At 33.9% G+C, this 22,911-nt stretch overlaps 1 protein-coding gene across 2 annotated transcripts in view; it reads left to right on the forward strand.

Annotated features, from left to right (window-relative positions):
• Positions 1-22,911, forward strand: part of LOC109445177 (sodium channel protein type 2 subunit alpha) — a 126,882-nt gene that overhangs the window by 18,382 nt on the left and 85,589 nt on the right. The gene's annotated exons all lie outside the window — the stretch shown is intronic.

Here is a 22,911-nt window from a genome sequence, read left to right on the forward strand (position 1 = left end):
TCTTTATGCATTGTCCATGGCTGTTTTTATGCTACTACGTCAGAGTTGCAGAGTTGCAATAGAGACATATGGCCGACAAAGCCTAAAACACTAGGTGGCCCTCGTAGGAACTGAGTTTCAGACCTCTGGCTTATATACTCACATTGCAGTATAATTGTAAATTATAGATGATTGACAGTATTTGAACTTCTGGATGAATGATTGTACATCGTGAAATGTATAGTTATAGCTATTATCACAGATATAACCTATTAATTTTACCAGTTTTTAATTGATTCTTTTAACTTTTCTGGGTATATAATTTTGTCTGTAAATAATTATGGTAATTATATCTACTTTTTTCCAATACCTACTTCTAATCGATGTTTTCTCCTAATTACATAGGTAGATTTTCCTGGAAAAAAATAATAGTAAAAATTTCTAGCTGTTTCCTCACTCTGATATAAAGGTTTATAATTTTTCATCACCAAAATATATTTACATTAGTATTCATAGTGAAATAGCTGTATTGATGTAAATTTGATCTGAGACAGACTTTATATCATGTAAAGGGGTTTCCTTTATTTCTCATTACAGAGAGCACTTATAATAATTTACAAATAAGACTTACTAAATAACTTTTTAGCTTCTGGCTATAGTTTGTATTTTTTTATTGATCCATTGACATATTGTATTTCATGAATATATTTTCAAATATTACATCATTTTTTGCATTTCTACTTTGGATGTTATTTTTTGGCACATTATTAAGTAGCTGATGAATTTTACTTAAGATTTTTACATCTGTACTCATTAATAGTGTTAGGTGTAATTATCCATTTTTAGTTTTACTATCAAATTTGTATTTTTCTGAAAAACCTTTTGAGTAATTTTCTCTTTCTATGCTTTGAGTGATTTTTTTTAAAACATGGAAATAAAGTGTTTCTAGATAATGTCAATATTTATTTTTTAGAGGAGATCAATAACTCATCTATAAAACAATACCTTATTGTTTATTTTTGTGTAGTTTTATGTATTTATCGATTCATTTCCTTATAATTTGCCTGGTCAAGGTTTCTACTTCTTATACAATTTTGACAATTTCATTTTCATACATGTTATCTATTTCATAGAGAATTTCAAAGATTTATAAATTTTCAAATTATTTTTATAAGTTTAATGTATTATGGTCAAAGAATATGGGTGAGGTCTACAAATTCTAACTTCTGTCATTTATTGAGGTAGGATTTTTTGTTTAATTGCTTGTTCGCTTGCTGCTTTGTTGCTGTGTAATTGATCAGTTTTAGAAATTATAAAAGTAAGCTTTTTCTGTTCAATACAAAGTTTGATACATAGTTATTAAAATAACAGTAATAATTATTTTATTCAAATCTTCAATGCTTTTAATTTGTTTTCATATATGATCTCTCAAAAATAAAAGAAATGAATTTATGTCTTCTACAATAATATTGAATGTCTAAGAGTTTTGCATAATATTGTCCTACTATTAACTTTATAAATTTATGACTAATACATCTTTATTGGAAGATTTGCCTTTAAAAATATAAAATTATTTATCCCTTTGTTATTTTTGTCTTGAAATATATTTTGTCTCTAATAACATTCCAAAAGCTACATTTTTGTTTGTATTTGCCTGATATATTTTTGCCCATTTTATATTTTTAACGTTGGCAATTTGTTCCATGCTTCTTTTAGATAAACAGCATCTGTTCAACTTTTGCTTTGTGATCTAATTAGATACTTTTTGTTATTTAATATGAATAAACCAATTCATAATTTATTATCATAAATTTTAGGTATGTTTGATTTTTCTTCTCATAACTTGTTCTGTGGTTTCTACTTTTATTCTTTATTATTTTTCTTGATTTGCCTATTGGATTATATCGACTATAATTTTTTCCTTCTTTTTTTTCTCCCTCTGTTTTTTCTAGTTATTTGGAATGAATATATAGCCTGTTTTCATTTTATTATTTTAAGAGAAATTGTCAGTATCAAAATTGAAAGAGTATCTATTAATTATCCCCATGTAAGATAGAAATATTTTTTTTTCCTTCCCTGTTCAACTATGTTCTAATTTTAAAAATGCATAATTTGGTATTTCACACTAATTTAAAGAAATGTTTTTCATAAGTGAATTGTTTTATAACCATGCTGACAATAATGATTTACATTTAGCTCTATGGTTTAACTCCATGTCCTAACTGAAAGTTCTTTCACATTGCAATTTCTCCATTCTTTCCATCTTCTTCTGTAGAGCTAAAGTATACCTTAGAATCATCTTTTCATGAAGAATACATTGATAATACACTTGCTTAGCTCATGCTGTGTGAGAATATTTCTCTCATACCCTCATATAAAAATGACAGTTTGTTGGTACACAAATATTTTTCCCTAAAAATTCTTTTCTTATTCTCTGATATCCAATATGAAGAAGATAAGATACAGCCAGAAGTTTGCTTGTGTTTTTTCCCTATTTGAACACTAATTATTTCCCCCATTGGAAACTTGAAGGATTTGTATCTTTATTTCTTAACCTTCTCTAGCTTAAGAGGATATGTCTAGATACTGGTTTGTTTTAATCAATTTATTATTTAATGTTCTCTTTTGATATAAAGATTCCATTCTTTCTTGAGATTAGAAATTATTGCGACTACTATGTTTGCTTTAGTTTCTTCTGAAATTACTCTCTTTAATTATAGCATTTCCTGGGTTTTTGTCTCATATATATTTTTATATTCTTTATAATAAATCTGTATCTTTTTTTCTTCCTAGATCTGTGGAAACTTGAGTTTGTCGTCTATTTAAATGATTTAGTTTTCTGAATTTTCAAATCTGCTGTTTACTGTGTATGTTGTGCTTACGGATTTAGCTATTTTTAAAGTATCCTTTAGTCTCCATTTAGGTTCTCTTGCTAATTCTTAGCTTTCCTTTCCATATTTTTAATGTTCTCTTAATCAGAATAGATTTCAACATTGACATATTCTTTCCTGCTTCTTGTAGTAATTCCGTTTCATTTTAAGGAGACCAATTTTTAAGAACATGCCCCTTATTTTGAACAATGACATCTTTTTATATGTCTGTTGATTTTTCTCTACTTGCTCATCCTCACAGAGAAAACTCTATGCTGTATAACATTGGGATTTGAGATGGTTCTGCCGGTATTGTTAATTTCCTATAAATATCTAAAACTATTTTAGGAAGAAGAGAAATCTTTAAATTCTCAGTTGTTATAAATTTGCCAATTCAAGGGTCTAGCTGCCTAAGGAAAATAAGAGCTAATCAAGGCAGGGACTTAGTAGGTTTCAGCAGCCCAGACTGAATCTTAGGAAGTGAGGCATGATTTCCTGAATTTGGTTGCCTTAATGGAGAGCCGTGTTCCTGTTCTTTGTCCACTATGGCACCTGTTGTAAGCTGGGCACAGACTTTGCCATGTGATGGACAGCTCAGAAATACTGGTGAAATCTGCAATGTCCTTGCTGCAAAAATATTCTTCCTGCAACCCTTGCCACGGGGCCCAGTGTGCCATAGTGTTCTAGGATCACACCTTTCATTTCTTTCTGAGTTATACTGACCATCCGTAAGCCCTTAGTCCTGAAAAGTTTGGCTTTCCTTCAGTCTGCTCCTGCTGGATTAGATCTAGAAAATGACACTCATGGCATGTGCAGATCTTTCTTCTTACTTCCAGCAATGACACGTATTTTCCCTCAACTCTTTTCAGAATGCACAATACTCTTTTCACTTGCATCAGGCAGACAAGAGAGTGGCAAATTGGAAGGAAAGGGATTCAATGTCTGTGATCAAGGGTTTGTGTTAGCTAAAAGTAAATGTCCTTAAATCCTAAGATTATTCATGAATAAAGGAAAGAGTTATAATAGAAGTATTCAGTGACTCTAATATATATGTGTTTGTGTTTACTTAATAGAAACCAATTCCCATTTTTATCTTTCAGTTCAAATAACTTTGTTCCCTTTATTTTTAAAAATTTCACAGTTTGTTCTTTTCTTTAGAGATAGCAAATTATTACCAATGAAAGGAAGACTGACTAGGAATCAGTCTGGTTTCAGATCTGACACTAAGTATTTTTACTCTGGTATTCTATATGCTTCAATTTTATCACCATTAAAATGAAAGAAATGGACTACATTCTTTCTAAAGTGTCTTCTAGCTCTCTGTTTCTTCTTGTGCATAATAATAGCACTATTGTTGATAATATCTATGTTTAAAACTATAGAATAAGTCAACAAGATGAAGTTATTTCCTCTTTTAAAAGACAGAGGTTGCTCAACACTTGAATTCTGAATTACTAGTAAAATAAAGAAGTTAGATGCTAGATAACCAGTGTGCTTTTAAATGGTTTAACCTTGGCTTTGCACTATTAAATTTCACTGTGCTGTTAATTTTGTATTAGTTTCAGAAATAAAATATGCTAACTACCGCAAGTAGATGTGCACCTATCAGAGGAGAGTGATTTGGAGAAGAGTCCCTGAGGACCTTTTTGCTGTAAATTATCCCCTAACACAGAGTATTGTTGTGGTTCTACCACTCTTATCATACCTTTCCTGAGCATCCCCTCATTTCAGTCACCCTGCATCACTGTGTATGATGTTGAATGGGTTTTTAGTTTTTGAAAAAGAGAAAAGGGATAATCTTTCAGTCATACTACAGTGTTGGTTTGTAATAAATAGTGTCGTTTAGTTTCTCTGGGTATCGCATAAACTGTAAAATGAAACTGGCTTTTCAGTGCTTTGATTATCCCTCAAATGGAATGCCCTATATTTTTTTAACTGATAATTACTGGAAAATGTTTCAATACAAGGTCTTAAAGCCAACTAGAGTTTTATCCAGACATCTATCCTGCCTGCAGTGGTAAAAGAATACAGACAATGGTTCAAAAATACCAATATCTAAACATTTGTTTTCTTCTGTGTATGTGTTTCATGACCATCTCTAATAATTGTTGGCACTACCCCTTAGTGATTAAACTCTCTTCTGTTGAACTTTTAAATAATGGTAGCCTATTATTAAAATTCCTTTCACTTTTTATATTGATCGACTGCTTAAAATGTCGGAATATTTTTTCTTAATACTATTTTTATGTTCATCCCAACAAACAAAATTTAAATAAAGGAAAAAAGTTATTTGTTATTTTTTATTACATTACTTTTTACTATAATTTTTTAAAATATTTTATTTTAGTAAATAATGAATCTAATTTCAACACCTTTCCAGAAAGGTCATTTTACTCCTTGTTATAGAAAAAGTGTATAATAGTCCAATGAACTGTGGAAATATTCACCTATTCTTAAAAAGCATATATATCTTTGTGTTAACCAATGCTGTGTCTACTAGCCATTCAAACTTCACTCAATTTTTTTTTTAATGAAATAATCAGAAGTATTCATTGTTCACCGCATCCCCACTTCTTGCCCCTGCAATTTAATTTCCAGCTGACTTGTGTTTCTTCCTGAGAAAGATCCCTCATTAGTATCCTTGATTCTTCCCCACTTCAGTATCTCAGGGCAGAATAACTTTTCTTCAACACAGCTTTCATTCTGTTTTCCTGGGATGGCTTCATATGAACATGGACTTCAAAGAGGATGAGATTAGTGAGGGTAGAGAAAGGCAGAGAAGGTGTCTGCCTCCTGTACATCAAGTCCCCCTAAACAAAAACCTTGGCGTCATCTGTGAAGTCAAACCACAAATTTTATTGAAGCACCCTCAGAAGTGCTCAAATCATCTCTTCTTTATCCCATTGCTTCTGCCTCATTTTGACATTCATGGTCTTTTGTCAAGACTCTTAACAATAGTCTTTTATCTTGTCTTCTGCCCTATAAGGACTTATACTCTAGACCCTTCCATACTGTCAGAGTGTTATCTAAGAAATACACCTGGTTATGTTGCTGTTGTGAGTAATGGTCCCCAATGATTTTCCTTGTCCTTAGTATAAAATCCAGACTGCTTAACTTGCACATGCGGCAACGCCACCCCCCGGGCTTTATACTTCAGCATAAAGTTCTGCTGGTTATAAAGCCTGGGAGGTGGCAAGGGTCACAGTCTGTCTGGTAATGGTAGACCTAAAATAAAATTTTGAAATCTTAACACTGTAACAGGAAAGAAAGCCAGGGCTGACGTTTTACAATTTACATAGGCGATTTTAGTCACCATGCAAACGTGGTAGTTAAGAACTTGGACTCAGACATCATGTTACTCCAGTTCAAATTCTGAATTCTGACTTCACTATTTACTAACCTGTCCTTGGGCAAGAAATAAACTTCTTTGGGACTCCTTGTATATAATACAAGTTAATAATTGTTCCTACCTCACAGGTTATTGTGAGGATTGAATTACATAGTACAGTGTACATATAAAACATTTAGAACAGTACTTGGCCTTAGTAAGATTTTAACAAATATTAGTTTTGTTGACTAACAAAAACAAATGTTCGTTATTATGATGTTCTATTGTGTTACATTTCTGGAATATTCAGAAAGAAAATTTTTCCTAATTTTAAACTAAAGTTGACCTCTCAGGAGGACATCATATTCTCTTTTATTTAAGTGGGGTGGAAAAGAGACTATATATATGTATATATGTGTGTGTGTGTGTATATATGTTTGTGTGTATATACACATGTGTATAGATATGTGTATGTGTATATATATATATACATATATATATATATATATATATATATATATATACTGTGTCTACTGGCATATATATATATATATATATATATATATATATATATATATATATACATATATGAATTATTACCTAAATTTATGTTTATCAAAATCAAGTCTCCAAAATTTCTGTATTTTTATTATTAAAATATCTTCTTTCTTCTGTAAACTACCAACAAAATCCGTTTCTTGTCAGTGATAATTCAAATGGACTTATTATTGTTTTCTGAATTTTCCAATACCAATTCTTTTCTTCTAATTTTTTAAAGCAGTGTCTGGCATAGAACTTTACTCAAAAGGTTGGGGTGATCAGATGAATTTGATCTTCTCTGTTGTTAACCTTAATTTAACTGTATTTTCATCCCTTTACACTGACTTTACCCCATACTTAATGTTATCCTTTTGTTTTCGAAGCTTGATGATTTTTTTCTTTGTTGTTAACCCCATCGTATCCTCATATTCCAAGACAAAGTCCCCTAAAGAAAGTACTCTCTCCATATTTTTGATATCTTACTCTTCATTGACTCTCTTTGTTCAGCCTTTAAGCAAGCATGGCTCTTATATTGAAAAATGAGCTCTTTGGTTATATTTTGTTTTGGTTTTTTTTTTCCCTTTACAGTGAATTTCTTTCTTTTTCTTTTTTTCCCCCAGTCTCGATATGGCCTCTTCTTTAGATCCTTAGTGATAGGAGTTCTGTTCAGCTAGTCCTCAGATGATTCTTGAGGTTGATTGTTTATAATTTATTTGTAATTTTGGTGTGATCCTGGGAGGCAGCAGGCACAGCTTTTACCTAATCCACCGTCTTGGACCTTCTCCAACAGCGAATTTCTTAAACAAGTTTTGTGCACCTAATTTCTTTATTTCTTTATAAGCCACATGTTGCTTAGCCACTCTCACTACTGTACTAAAATTATAATCTTAAATGTGTATAAGTATTTTCATAGTAATATTTTATAATATTTAAGATATTTTGTAACATAGTTTTCTTTTTTCCTGTCTTTTATATATAATATATAAATAAATACATATACATAAATATATATAAATAAATAAATGTTATATATAAATATACATATTTATATATATAAGCGTTTATATATATTTATATATCAATAAAGCATTTACATATTTATTTAAGCATATATATATGTTATATATATAAATAAAAACGCTGTTGAAATTTCAAATGAGATTGTCTCGGGGGCTTTGCTTTCTTGAAAACAGCAGAGCTTTGAGGAAAGAACTTGAACTTGAGAGATGAGGCTGGTCCAAGTCTGATTCCCTGACCAGCCACTGACTGGCATTGATTCTCTCTGAGACTCAGTTTCTTTCAGGTGTATAATTGCCTAACTTTCCTGGCTGTTACAGAGACGAAATAAAATATGCATATAAAGTTTTAGCATGTAAGAGGTACTCAATAAAGTGTAGGTTTATCCTATTTGTATTGAAAGTAAATACATCCATGAAAATACTGAATATTCTCTCATACAAAACATAAAAAGATGCTTTGATACCTTGAATCACTTCCTAACCCCAGCTCTCTGTGTTTCTTCATTCTCTTCATTCTTTCAAAGAAGGTGAGTGTGGGCAGCCACTGCTGGCCTCTGACAGGTGTGGCTCTGTGAGCTGTGAATGAAGAAAGAGAATGGGAGCATCGATTACTAGTAAAGAATTCACAGGTGGCCTCCCAAGGCTGACCTTTTCCATCTCAGGTACTACCTTGATAGGAATTTAGTGATCTGTTCTACACCAGAATCCTGAGCCAGATCAGGGGAGAGATGTAGGATCTGGTAACAATGAGAAAATAAAAAAGCCAGCTGGATCCTCAAACTTTCATTATGCCATTCTTTCCCTGGATCAATATACAGCCTGTACTTGGCAAACACAGTGTACTGGGTTGAGGAGTAAAGGTAATGTTCTTACCACCAGAGAGGAGTGAAGCCATTATCAGGGCTTCATATCAGAGCCTGTTGATTCAGGTTTGCCTTGGATTGTCTTGTGCTGATGACCCTTCTGGGACTGAGCCTCGCAGCCGGTATGATCCAGCAATCCCACTTCCTGGTGTCATCCAAAAGGTGAAAACGGGGTCTTAAAGAGGTATTTGCATACCCATATTCATTTCCGCATTATTCACAGCTGTGAATCATGTGAACAAACAATAAAACAGTTTCCAAATTCTAAGCCTGTTGCTCTTTGCAGGAAAAAGACTTTGTTGTTGTTTTCTGAAAAATGGGTTTGATGACAGAGTTCACTGAATTAAGTTGTAAGGAGTGAAGAACTGGGGGACTTGTGGGATTTGTTTGGCGGCCTGAGGCAGGATGATCATGGCTGTCATTCGTGCACCCTCTACTTTTCCTATTCTTGTCATTTCAGATACTGATCAAGCATTGAGTCTGGGTGGAGGAGGAAAGCCTCCCCTCTCAGGCCACATAGGGTTTTTGTCCTTTAGAGGATGGCTGTGGTCTGAGTATCCTGATGATGTCTTCAGAGCTGGTATTTATCTGAATTTCAAATCAGAGTGTCGCTGGGAGAGCTTTCCTTCCCAGCTTCTCTTAGAGAGTCAGGGCCCCAGGGTGTTCTGGACCTTGAGTATCCTAGGCTGGATGATGGGCATAGTATCATGTACTCAAGAATCTTCTTCCTAAAGCACCTGCTCCTTTCTTTTTTAATTTTTTTTATTTTTACTAAATTTATTGGGGTGATTTTGGTTAGTAGAATTATATAGGTTTCAAGTGTACAATACTATAATACATCACCTATATATTACATTGTGTGTTCGTCAACCAGAGTCTACACTTTTCTTTGTGTTATTTCACTTTCCTTCTTAAAAGTTTCAGCAAGTAGTCATTGACCTTTGGCATTATATTTGACACCTTCTTCATACTGGCTCCTATCATCCTTCCCTAATTTGATGATTCGATTTTCAACTTGATCTAGTCAAGAACTTCCACTCAGTATAACTAATCTTTTCATTTGCTATTGTCCTGACTGACCTTGTTTTCTCTTGTAGGTCAGAGCCAGACCCTGCTTGGGGCTGGGCCTTTGCTCATGATTTCCCTTCCGAGTAGAATGTCCTTCCCTTTCCACCCAGCCTTTAAAGCCCAGTATAAGTTCCACCTCATCCAAGAAGCTTTTCTTCATCACTTCAGTCCTCAATGCCTTTAACCTTATAGCAAGGAATATAGACTACATCATTTATTGAGGAGGGGGATAGTCAAAATTCATAAATTTCAGTCTTTCATCTGTTGATTATTTGCTGTGTCCACTCACATAAGCTAGCTAAAAACATAATTCCTTCACCTATGTGATGCTATTCAAGCTTGTCATTGCTATCACAAACAAATCATATACTGCCTTGTTAATTGTATTGTTAGTTGTCTTTTATGCTGTTACTGGACTCAGTACTGTTATTACATTTCCATGTGTTTATTTTAACTACCTAATTAGCTTTCAAATTCTTTGAGGGGCAGGGAATATTGATGGTATTATGATCAAAGACCCAACTCCAAATTATCTTAGAGCTATTTATCTCAGAGGTACAATTGGACCATACCTCCCAATAAAGTATGAATCCATATTGGAGAAGCTTATATTCTTATTTTGGTCACATGGATATAATAAATTGAAGATATGTGATAGAAACACTCTATAAACTGAAAGAGAGTCAGCAAGAGGGAGAATAAAGATGTTTGGTTTGTCTCAGCTTACCTAGGTCTGCCTTGCTGTAGTCACACAGAGTTATTAGAAAACAGGAAGTAGAAGAAAGACAGTAGAACTTGGGCTTATGCCATTTTATTTAATAGAAGTATAGTTTGCATAAAATAAAATATGCATTAGTTTGATTGTTGATAAACATATGTTGAATAATACCCATTAGATAAGTGTGTCTTTGTATTTTATTCACCTATTGATGGATGTTTGGGTTGTTTCTTGGTTTTTACTAATATGGACAAGCTGTTGTGTGCATTCTTGCATAAGTCTTTTTGTAGGTGTATATTTTTACCACTCTCGAGATTGTCAGCAGACTGGATAAAAAGCAAGATATGATGATACACTGTTTCCAAGTGACACATTTTAAGTATAATAATACAGACAGATTGAAAGTAAAAGAATAACAAATGATATAGCATGTAAACACTAAGCAAAAGAAAGCTAATATGGTTATATAAATATCAAATAAAGTAGACTTCAAGTCAAGGAATATTAACACAGATAAAAATGATAATCTCATAGGTTAAAAGGGCTGATTTGTAAAAAGACATAACAATCTTAAATATGAATGACAAAATCATAGAATTCCAAAATAGAAGAAGAAAAAATTGTCAGGACTAAAGTGAGAGACAAAGGCACAATTATTGTTAGAGACTTTAACAATCTTCTCTCAGTAGATAATAGGAAAAGTAGGGAAAAATTTGTAAGGATATAGATGATTTGAATAATATTATCAGTTATCAACATGAGGACCTAAATGATGTTTATACAATATTACACCCAACTGCAGATTATACGTTCTTTTCAAGTGCACATGGAACATTCACCAAAGGACATATGCAAGGCCATAAATAACTCTCAATTCATTTGAGAATATTTGACTACAATGTAATTAAATAATAAACCAGTAACAATAAGATATCTACAAAAAGTTCTTTTTTTTTTTCCAGAAATTAAGCAACACATTTCTAAATAATCCATGGATCAAAGAAGAAATCATAAGGAAAAATAGAAAGTGTTCTATACCAAGTGACAATTAGAATACAGCATGTTGACAATCTTAGCCATGGTTAAAAATTTTAACCATTCTGTTGTCTCAGGAACTGATTAATCAGATTAACATTTGATTCTCTTCAGAAGGACTGAGGAAGGGGATAGGAGAAAATCAGACTGAAGGCTGAGAATTATAGAGATCATGTCCACCATCAGCCAATATTTTCATTTTACTACAGTTATAATTAAGTCACTGGATTCACTAATAGATAAATATCCTTTTAATGTCAATAAAAAGAATGCTAAATAAATATTTTGGCAATTTTCCCTGATAAATCCTATATAGGGGTATGTATGGTGCTTCCATTTCCATCCAGTGAGGCACTAGGAGAAATAGTTTGGATACTGTTAATACTGACAGAGGTTATAACGAAAGAATAAGTTAGATAATGATTAAAGAGTGGAATAAACAAGCAAGGAAAGTTATGAAATCTCTGTTCTGAGATCTGAGACAAAGCCATCTGTCTTTGATGTTAGTTCAATCCTTAATGAATATATTAGGTTGGTGCAAAAGTAATTGCGGTTTAAAGGGTCAAAAATAAATGCAAAAACCGCAATTACTTTTGCAACAACCTAAGAAGTAGTCTGACTAAATGATCTCTTGGGAGGCCCCATTCCAAACACAAATCCTGTAGTTTTAGTTAGCATCGGTTATGGTGCCAATATAAGGGGAAAATACTCAATGCCATAAAGGAAAGTAGGGATTCAATTCTAAATCTAAGTCGTATCGTCTACACTTGATTTTAGCCAAGAGGCCGAGAAGCGATGTCATGCCTTCTAATTTACAAATTCTTTTATTTGGAAGAATATTTTCTCTATAGAACTGAATCCAATATCTTTCTCTTCTGTCTTCTCCTTTCCTCTCTTCCCTCTGCTCTCTCTCTCAACCAAAAGAAAATTCAGTTTCAATTTGTGATCATGACTTGAACTTTTCAAAAACTATGTGAGTCATATCTTGCCCTTTGATAATTTCCAAGTGATAAGGCTGCTTTTACAGATCAGCCTTTGCTTTTAATGATTTCAGTATGTTTTGTTTGGTGGGAGAGAGAAAAATAAATGGGAAATGTCATTCATATGAGTATGAGCCTGGAAATGAATATGTAGAGGCAAATGGTCACTTCTTTGGGGGAGGCTATATATTTTCCTGAGCCTTCTGCCCTTTTCCTTTCTCAAGTCTGCTGTTTTCCCTGCTTAGTTTGCAGATGAAACTAGAGGAGCAATATGGTGGGGGTGGAAATCACATGATCTGACATATGTGGGCTTTACATCTAGGTACATGATACAGAGCTGTTCAAAATCTATTTTATGAGTTCTAACCTTACATTTATAATTCACATACGTGGAGTTACATAGGGAAACTTTTAAATAGAGAGTGCAAAAGATCATTTCTTTTCAGTTAAAATTCCATTTCTCCATTTATTTCTGAAGACAAAAATTGATATTTTCATAATATTAAGAAAAGGAAGAAAATGCATTTGCCTATAATGCTTTCAATTCAAAAAAAGGTTTTACTTCAAATAATCTGAATTCATTCCAACAGCAACTTTATGAATTTGACCAGGATAGGAATTATCTTTATCGTAAAGAGAGGAAGGGGGGGAAAAGGAAGAAAAAAGAAAAAGACAGAAAGGCCAAGGGTCAAGAGATTAAGTGAACTGAGGAACAAAGTGGCTAATTCTCTATTTGTTTTCTCTAAAATGTATTAGGAGCGATTAAAAGCAAGGAAATATACTAGTGAGGGTAGCTGCCAACATGTTAATTAGACAGATGCATTTTTTACACATGAACACCAATACATTTTTTACATATGAAACAAACACATAGTTTTGTAGCAATATCTGTTTTCAACCTGTATCTTAATTGGTGCTATTGTCTCCTTTTAAGACTGCATCATGGTACAAAAAGAGTATCCCTTTTCTAATCTTCTAAAATTCCAATGTTTTTAGACATATAAATAGGCAACAGTTTGCGTTGTCTGCATCTCCGATGTTGAGCTGTTCCTAGCTGCTAAATTTGGCTGCTGTACTTTCCATATCTGGAAAGCTGTTATTATTCTTGGGTCCACCCTGCAGACAGTCATCCAGGTGTAGAGTTTTCTGAGCAGCCAGGCAAGGCTCTTCTGCTTTCTACATACCCCTTCTGTTCTCAGGCTCAGGGCTTTAAGTGGCAGTGAGCTTTCCTTTATTTCTGGTCCGATAGTTGCTTCTCAGGGTCTGGCTTGGGCTCTGATCTTGACATTTATGTCACAGGCGTCACCGGTGAAACTGCTGGGAAACCAGATGGCTGGCCTAACTGAGGTTGGCAGCATCACTGTCCCCGCTACCTGCTCTACTTTCCTCTTCCTGTTGATGTTATTGCCCTGTGTTGTTGCTTTCATTCTTTCAATGTTATTTACTTTTCTATAGACCTTCCCAAATGTGAGTACCTTTCTATTACTCTTCTCATGCATTTGCTCTGCTTGCAACCCCATCATCCAGGAAGGCTCATGATTTGGCTGGCTTCCTTGGGTCCTTCAAGGGGTTTGGCTTAAATGTCACTTCCTCAACAAGACTTTCCCTTAGCACCCTATTTAAATGTACAACATACCCTGCTCCTCCCAACCTCCTACCCTGATGTGTTTTCTCTCTTTCCTGCAAAATCTTTTTCTATAGCAGTTAGTATCACCTGCTATATTCTATATTCAACTTTCTTGTACATTGTATCACTAAGATACATAGAATATAAACTTCATGAGGGCAGAGTTTTGTCTGTTTGGTTAGGTACTGTATTCTAAGCATCTGGAAGAATGCTGGCCCTTGGTTAGCACTTTAAAAATTGTTTTGTTAAATGGCAAACAGTATTATAAATTCTGAAAGATCAGACTTCTAGCTTTACATTTGGTCTTACTCATTTTGCTTAGTACAACACTAGGTATGATTTGAAAAGCATTGGGCAAAAACAGATAAGTAGCATCTGCTATGTGTACTGGGTATTTTACTTATCTTCTTTAATTCTCACTAGAATCCAAGTCCTTTGCCCAGAGAAGAACAGCTGGAAATTAGCAGAGTAAGGATGCAAACTAGCTCTGTCTGGCTCCAAAGTTACACCCTTTTTCTTCATAAGCATGGTGCCTACCAATTGACAGAAAGTCAGTAAGAGGCCTTCAAAATGAATAATGTTAGTACAAATCAGGTGTTGCTAGAAACAGAGTGTCAAAAATACTTGGTTAAAAAAAAAGATACGCAAATTAACTCCCTAAAAAGATAAGTGACAACCCCAACAGAAAGAAATCTCAAAGTGGTTAGAGCCATTACAGTCTTGTGTTAAGTGACTGGAACCCCAAGGTAACTAATTTTAAAAGGAAAACATGTATCTGGGCACATATTTTGACATACTTGATGAAAATACATTATGTATGATGTGAACCCAACAAAGACAAATGGTCCTAAAAAGAGGCAAGAAAAGCTTCATGCTCTTCAGTGTATTCTGATTGCAATCCCAGGAGCAGTAATAAATTGTATTTCTAAAACAAGGCAGATTTTATTGGTGGTAAGATCCTTTTTCCTATGTCTTCTCTTTGACATCTTTTGATTTAATTATGCAAATGTAAAATTAGTTCTCACACTTAATTGGATAGCATATACTTATGGAGAAACCACATGATGTAGTAGCACTGGAGACGGGAAGGTGGTCAGCAGGCCCAAACCAGCTCCTGCCCTCAGGGAGCTCACAGCCAAGAAGGAGCAGCCACTGATCAGGGAGATAACATGTTCTGTGCCCATCTTCTGGAAGTGGAATTAGCTCTAATCCAGAATTTGTGTGAAAGGACTTAATAATTAATTTAATTATTTTCTTTTTCTTTTCTTTTTTTTTTTTTTTTCTTTTAGTAAAAGATAATTTGGTGCTCTGTTTTTTAGGCAGCCATAGAATCTGGCAGTTGGAAATATTTTTGGAATTATGCATTCCAATTATTTGCCCAGGCAAGCATCCTTTCTACAGCATTTGCTTAAATAGTAACTCTGGCAATTGAGGATTATTTCTTATTCAAGAATAAGCATTTTGTTTGATGCAGGTCTAAGAATTTGAACATTATTGTTTAAATTGAATCAAAATTGTCTTTCCTATAACATCCATATTCATCTTAGATCTGTACTCTAGAGTCACAAGAGCCTGTGGCATATCCAGGCCCCCTCAACATGACAGCTTGTTAAATACTGTGTCTCTTTGAAATCTTCTGTTACTTGATTATTTTATTGGGTATGTACTTTCTGCAAGGTATTATTTTATGTACTTCAAGAGTTACAAAGAGGAGTACGTCATAGCCTTACCTCCAGGCTGTTGCATAACTATATCAACTAGTGTGTGAAAAGCAAGTTGCTATTGAGCTTAAAAAAGTGAAAGGACATACCCAGCTGGAAGGATGTGGAAATATTTATGAAAAACGTAATATTTGAAATTTAAAACTGCTGTTGTCTCATCAGGTTGAATTGGTGAGGTAGTGAATTTCAGATCATGAAAACAATGTATGTAACAACTTGGAAGTAGAAACATAGACATCAAGGTGCCATTTAGGAAAACTTGAGCAAATTCTTTCTTCTTTACCATAAGGTACTGGTAGGCGTTGACAGGAGATAAGGCTGGTGAGGAAATTTAGAGCATTCTTTGAAAGTTAGGAAGAGGAATTTATACTTTATATGGGTGGTAATGGAGAATGGTTGCAGATTCTTGGGTAAGGGAGACTAATGTAATTTTATACTTTCATTAAAATTCACCTAGAAGTAGTTTGGGGAATAAATTAAAACAAAGAAAAATGTATGCAGAAGAATGCATTAAGAGGTTAACACTGCATTCTTTTTATTTTTAAATATAATGGAAATTCAGAAAATTAAGAAGAGATTCCTCACAGAAAGTTTTCCAGAGTGATTGCTCCTGAAGAATTGATAAGATTGAGAAAGGCAAAAAAGAGAACATTGAACTTTCTGGGCTGGGGAAATAAGCTGCAGGGCTAGAAACAAGTGTATATGTATGTGTGTGTGTATGTGTGATGTGCGTGTGTGTTATGTGCATGTTTGATTTGTGTGTGTGTATGTGTGTGTGTGTGATGTGTGCGTGTGTGTTATGTGCATGTTTGATTTGTGTGTGTGTATGTGTGTGTGTGTGATGTGTGCGTGTGTGATGGAGAGGAGAAACAGTGAAGAGAGTAGTCTGACTTAGGTTAAGGGCATGTATTAGGAAAGATAAGGTAAGTTCAAACTATGGAGGTGACACAAATGTATACAGAAACAAAGTAAAACTTAGAAGCCTATAATTAGTCTGGCATCATGACAAATCAATTTTATTGACGATAAAAGAAAGTGCACTCAGTGAAAACAAGAAAGCCCCTGAGTATATATATAGAGTTACAGTTGTTAATTCATCAATGATTTACTGGATGGTTCATCTCAGGTGAGATACTGTGCTGGGTATTGTAAAAATCACAAAGAAAGGTGAGATAGGATAAGAAAGATGAGATAATAGGAGAGAAAGGCTTTGCATAAATAACTTTAATAAAAGTTAGAAATGACAAAACACTAAGTTATCTCTGAAAGAATGAAAATCAACCAATATTTATGAAGCATGTACTATGTCCCAATTATAGTGCTTAGCTTTTTCTTACAAATTTATTTCAGAAAACTCAAAATAAACCTTCATTTCTACTGATGAGAAAACTGAGGTTCAGATAGTTGAAGTCGTTCCAGCAGAGAAGTCAAGTTAAACCCACAATAGCAAGAGTATAAGGGGATACTAAGTTATTTCTAGTGGGTTGCCAGTTTGCTTAATAACAGTGAGCCTATGGTATTTTACAAGTATCTTAGGTATAGATAAGGATCTAGTGACTTAAAAAAATTATGTATTTCACACTACCCTTCTCAGCTTGTATATCAATGGTACATTTCTCACTTCTGAGGGAAAATGAGACAATGAAGTGTATTTATAATTTGAAATCAGACACCTGTGAGTTTAAATGCTGGCTCTGTGTTGTTGGTAATGGCAGTAAGCCAGGATCACCACCACATTAGAAAGTGACAACATGACTTTCTTCACAAAACATTACAAGAATTACGTGAGATAGTTTAATATCAAGAACCACTTAGAGTTCCAGAATTTAGGTCATGTTAACATGACATGAAGAGACAAATCCCTGGTCTTTTATGCTTTCATTCTCTCATCTCTAATTCTCTCTCTGTGAGACAGATACGTGTATGTGCGTGCATGTGCGAGCACACACAGACACATAGATTTTAGATCTAGGACACTTGGGAATGTAGCTATTTTTTGAGCATTGTTTTTCATTCCAAAGAACTGCTCCTGGCTCTGCCTGCTTCTTCTCTCCTGAGGAAGATGCCCAGACATTCAGATCTACTACCCCACTGAGGAGTGTAGAAGCTGCCTTTTTCTCCCCTGTAGAAAAGGGTGATGGCTGAGGGGGCAAGTGTTAGGTAGAAGTCCTCGATGAAGCAGAAAGCGTGAAGAAAACTAAGCTGGAAATATTCAGGCATTTAGAATAAATGGAACTGTCTCACTCTCATCAGGACAACCATACCTTGGGAAATCTTCTTTCTTACCAGACTATTAAGATCCAGAAGTGAAATTCTGTGATTCTAGTATAATCTATGCGTCAAAACCAAACTAATGTGATCAGATTAGAGGTGGCCTTCCAGCTGATAAGTCACGTAGGAAGGGTTGAAGTAGTTCATGTATGTCTAACATGCATTTAATCCCTCTAAAAGTTAAGCAGGGATGTAGAAATGCGTTGCTATTCTACCTGCAATAAAATAAAAATGGTTTATAAATATGTAGGCATATCTCATTATATCAAATTTATTTTTTCCCAGGAAAGTTGATTGTAAAATGATTATCAGTACATTGAATGGTATTTTTCAGGTATCATCATGATAACCATGGTGTGCGCTTGTTAAAAAATGGGTTTAAAAAGTAACAATAATTTACGGGAATACCTATACTGTTATAAAGAATATTGCTCAACAAATAGACTTTGAATATAAAATACTGAAAATAAGAATTCTTTTATATTGTAACTAAACCGAGCATTTAAAGAAAAGGGACAGTTTATCTGAACAGTATATACTGAGCCTATGTCTTCTTTTTCTATTATGTTCTGTTCCTAATCTATAGTGGAAAAACATGTAAGTCTGGTTGTTCAGAATTTTCTCTCTTTTACGGAAATTCTTAGTTATAGAAATGAGCTAGTGGATCAAGGTTAAAGGGAGAAGGATATGCAGAAACACAGTAAGTGACAATCAAAAAGTAAATGAGAATATAGACTCAAGCCTATGGATGAGGAAAGTAGAAAATCCAGGAAATAAATGTTCTGATAACATTTAGTAAATCTTTTCTTAGTTTACGTTTCCAGCATCACTCTAACATACTGAAGAAAACTAAAAAGTACAATTGTAAAATAAGATTAAGAGATCACTTTCAGAAAAAGACGTTCCTTAGAATTCTCAGCTTTCTAACTCAGCGACAAAATCCTCTAAGGTTTTTGAGCATTTATCCACAGCCATTGATTATAATATAAACTATTATATAATTATCTCCTTATTTATGAGATTTAATGAGCCAATGATTTTCTTAGTATAAATTTAACTTTAGAATAGTTATTATAAATGTGGAGCTTTGTGGAGTCATATACTATTTACTACTACATATCTTTGTTTTGTTATTGCCTTAACTTTTACATAACTTTACTATTTTTTGTAAATGTCATCTTATGTAATAACATGGCTTAATTTTTCTTTTCTATTTTGATTTAGAAAATTAATTTTCCTTTTTTATAGTGAGAAAAATAAAAGAAAGAAGGCATTGAAAGGAAAACACAGAAATATCAGCAAAATTTAGAAATCTAATTCTTAATGTCCTTTCCTTTCTGACTACTTAAAATAATATTGTTTGCCTTTCCCATTATTTATGGTCTTCCAAATATAGTGTCGGGCCTTAAAAGTTGTAATATAAAATATTCAATCTGGAAAATAGTGTAACTGAATTAAGTTTAAAAGCCATGTAACATATGTCATTTAGCATTCTCCTGAAATATCAAGATGATGTTAACAAGAATCAGAGCAAATGGAAAAAATAATAATGTGTATGACCTCTGAAAACTTTATCCTGTGAAATCAGAAACAAGACTATGATTCTTATTTCAAATTTATATTGCATACAAGTCTTTTGAGATGGAAAAAAACATTCAGGTGTTGCTCTTCTTATGTCTTGTATCTTTTGGTAAAACATTGCATGTTCACCCTTTTAAATATCTTAAGAAACATTCACTGACTAGGATCAATAGGAGAGAAAACAGTGACCCTACAAGTAATATGTTCTCTTGGTGTGTTGCTGATTCTGGTAAAAGGCTTGAGATGTATTACATAATGGTTAGGAACATGGATTCTGTAGCCAGAGAGCATGGGTTCAAATTCTGACTCTACTATTTCCAGCTGAGCGCTTATGCATGTTGCAAATTACTTAACTTTTTGATGCCTCAGTTTCCTCATGTTCAAATGGGGATGATCACAGATTCAACTTCATCAGGTTGTTACAAGAATTAAATGGTTTTATAGGTCTTGAAATAGTGACTGACAAAAAGTAAGCACTATGTGTTATTATTATGGTTAATCTCCCCCCAAAAAATATGTTTGGCAAATCACTTTGTAAATTTTGAACTCTTAAGTTATTTTTTTTATTTAGAATCTTTTGTATAATGAGTTAGCCTATTGTTGAGCATGTCTGTAAATTAAGACCAGAATATTCATATATTCATTTGATAAATGAAGATAATACTCACCATAGAGATTTTTGAAATATTTAATTATAGGACAGATTCCTTTGGGGAAGGAATCTTCTAAGTATCTTGCCTGGTTTCCAAGTCTTAAGTGTTTTATTGTATGGAATGAATATATATACATATTCATATATATGTATGTATAGATACATTTGTAATGAAAATGGTGAAACTAAAAAAATGTATATGTGTGTGTATATATATGTATATGCATATGCTGATGTTCATAATGTTACTCTCTAAGTATTGAGGCTAAAGCACACACTTGTTGGTTTTTGTTGACCAGCATCAACCCCCCTTATTCTAACAATAGCACCCCAACTCTACTTTGAAGAATGTTTCTATACCACTACCAAAACCCTGACTGTTCCTAGGTTTCAGGTGAGGTTTCTTCCTAGTTCCAAGGGTGGGCCATTTGGCTTAGGGGAGGCCAATCAAAGTACAGTGCATGGCATTACCCTGGTAATTACCATGGTGATTACTTTAGGGATGGGTATGTGACCCAATGGAGTCAATGAGATCCAATGAGAGTTTTTCTGGGTCTTTGTTCCTGTTGGGTTTAAGTCTGGGAAGTTGGAAGGTTGCAGCTGCTATAGCGTCTTACTACAATAAGCAAATCTGTAGAAAAGCTATCACCATGGAGGTCAAAGCCAAAGGATACAGCATAGCTAGGTGCTAGTAACATCAGTTGAGCTCCCAAATCATCCCAAGCTTAATGCTACTGTAGACAATAAATCTTGAACCAGTGGACTCCCTCCTTCCTTCCTTCTTCCCTTCCTTCCTTCCTTTTATAAGTTCCTTTTTTCTCTTAAGCAAGTTTGAGTCATTCTTTTATCTCCTATAACCAAAAGAGACTTTCAATAATGACTAAAAAGTTCTTTTTGGCTATATCTTCTCCTTGCTAATTCCCAACAAATACATTTTTTTTAATGAAAATGGTGAAGCTACAAAATATGCAAAATAAATCAATGTAATAATTATGACTGTTTCTGATTATAATTGGTGTCACTGTTTAATTTTTATTTAATCTTTATTTTAGTCCTTATTTGCACGAACAGGTATTTCTTTTTAAGACTGAATAAAGATTACAGTTTTTGGTGTCAGACTTTGAGTTTGCCTCCTGCCTGTATGATCTTAGGTGACATTTTTCTAACCTCAGTGCACTTCCTTTCTTCAGTTTTCAAAAAAGGACCATGAAAGTGTTTATCTGACAGGGTTGTGAAGAGGATGAAATGACACAGCACATGCACACATCTTAGCCCAGTCAGTGACTGGCACATAGTAAAACCTCAAATCTTAGCCATGTTAGTTGAAAGACTAGCATTTAGTATTCCACTGGCTTTCAGTTTTCTTCTGGTTGCTTTTCAGTCACTCAAATCAGATATGAAATAAAATTAGTGTCTCATCAGGTTAATTTTATTTCTAGAGAAAGTTAACTTGTATAGCACAAGGACCATCTCTTTGTTGAATTAGAAAAGCACTTTATTAAATTTCAAATATTCTGGAGCTGAAGCTAAATTGCATGTAATTGCTGTTTTATGAGTTTTTATTTTTACCCCTTCATTATTTACTTGCTTTTTACTTTTAATTTGAATTATTTGTATTCATCAAATGACTTCTGGCTTAGCAAATCAAAAGGTTGAACAGAAGCTTTTGGTTAACAGAATTAATAATTGAAATCAGCAAAGTCTTAACGTTTCATTCTAAGAAAAGCCTGTAGAAGATCAGAGCTCCATTACTGAAAGATTTGGGCGGCTTCAAATATACGTGTGTGTACATTGTGAGGGGTTTGTCTTCACAGTTCCCTGCCCTCTAGTGGTAGTTACAAAAATGCCATTTTGTAGTCCCCACACAGGAAATGCCCGTTCCTACTTCAGCTACCAGAATCCTTTTACAGGAAGTTAGGTGTGGTCTTTGAAGGAGAATTAAAAAAAAAGAAAAAAGAAAAGGAAAAATGAAAAAAAGAAAAAAGCATGATGGAATTTTAGCTGCAGTCTTCTTGGTGCCAGTTTATCAATCCCAAACTCTGGGTGTGAAAGATTCTGCAGGGGTAATGTTTTAATATTCTTATTATGCTTATTCTCTGTGATGCTTCTCTACCTTTACAGTAGAATACTTGAGGGAATTTGCAGAGGACCACTTTCATTTTGAAACTGCTGGCTGCATGTTTTAGCATGTCTCTTCTCTTAGAACATTCAGGCACAGCAGTTTCCTACCTGGAGTGTGCAAGGAGGGAACTGCCATGCCTGTTGCCAGGCTTAAAGATCTCTGGGACTGGGTGAGGAAAATGAGGGATGTTTTGGAGGCACTGTGATACTGAAGGCTGTCTGCTAGCTGGTGGCTGACAGGTCCTACCTAGCATACTTTAAAAAAAAAATGTGGAGATGTATGGTACAGTAGCTTATGTTATATTTGGCATATGCTGAAGAAATGATCTGGATATTAATGAATTTGACTCTTAGAAAATGCACTTCATTTAATTAAATGGCAATTCTCATTTCTGTAGGGTGGAGGTTAAAATGGATTGACATTTTTAAAAAAGGAAAAATAGATAAGTGATTGTATACAGATGGCATTCCGGATTCAAGATTTTGGTTGTGTTATTTCAAAAAGCAAACTCCTGCCACTGAGTCAGAGATAACAGTT

Source organism: Rhinolophus sinicus, linkage group LG01, assembly GCF_036562045.2.
Source record: "Rhinolophus sinicus isolate RSC01 linkage group LG01, ASM3656204v1, whole genome shotgun sequence".
NCBI classification, from domain to species: Eukaryota; Metazoa; Chordata; class Mammalia; order Chiroptera; family Rhinolophidae; genus Rhinolophus; species Rhinolophus sinicus.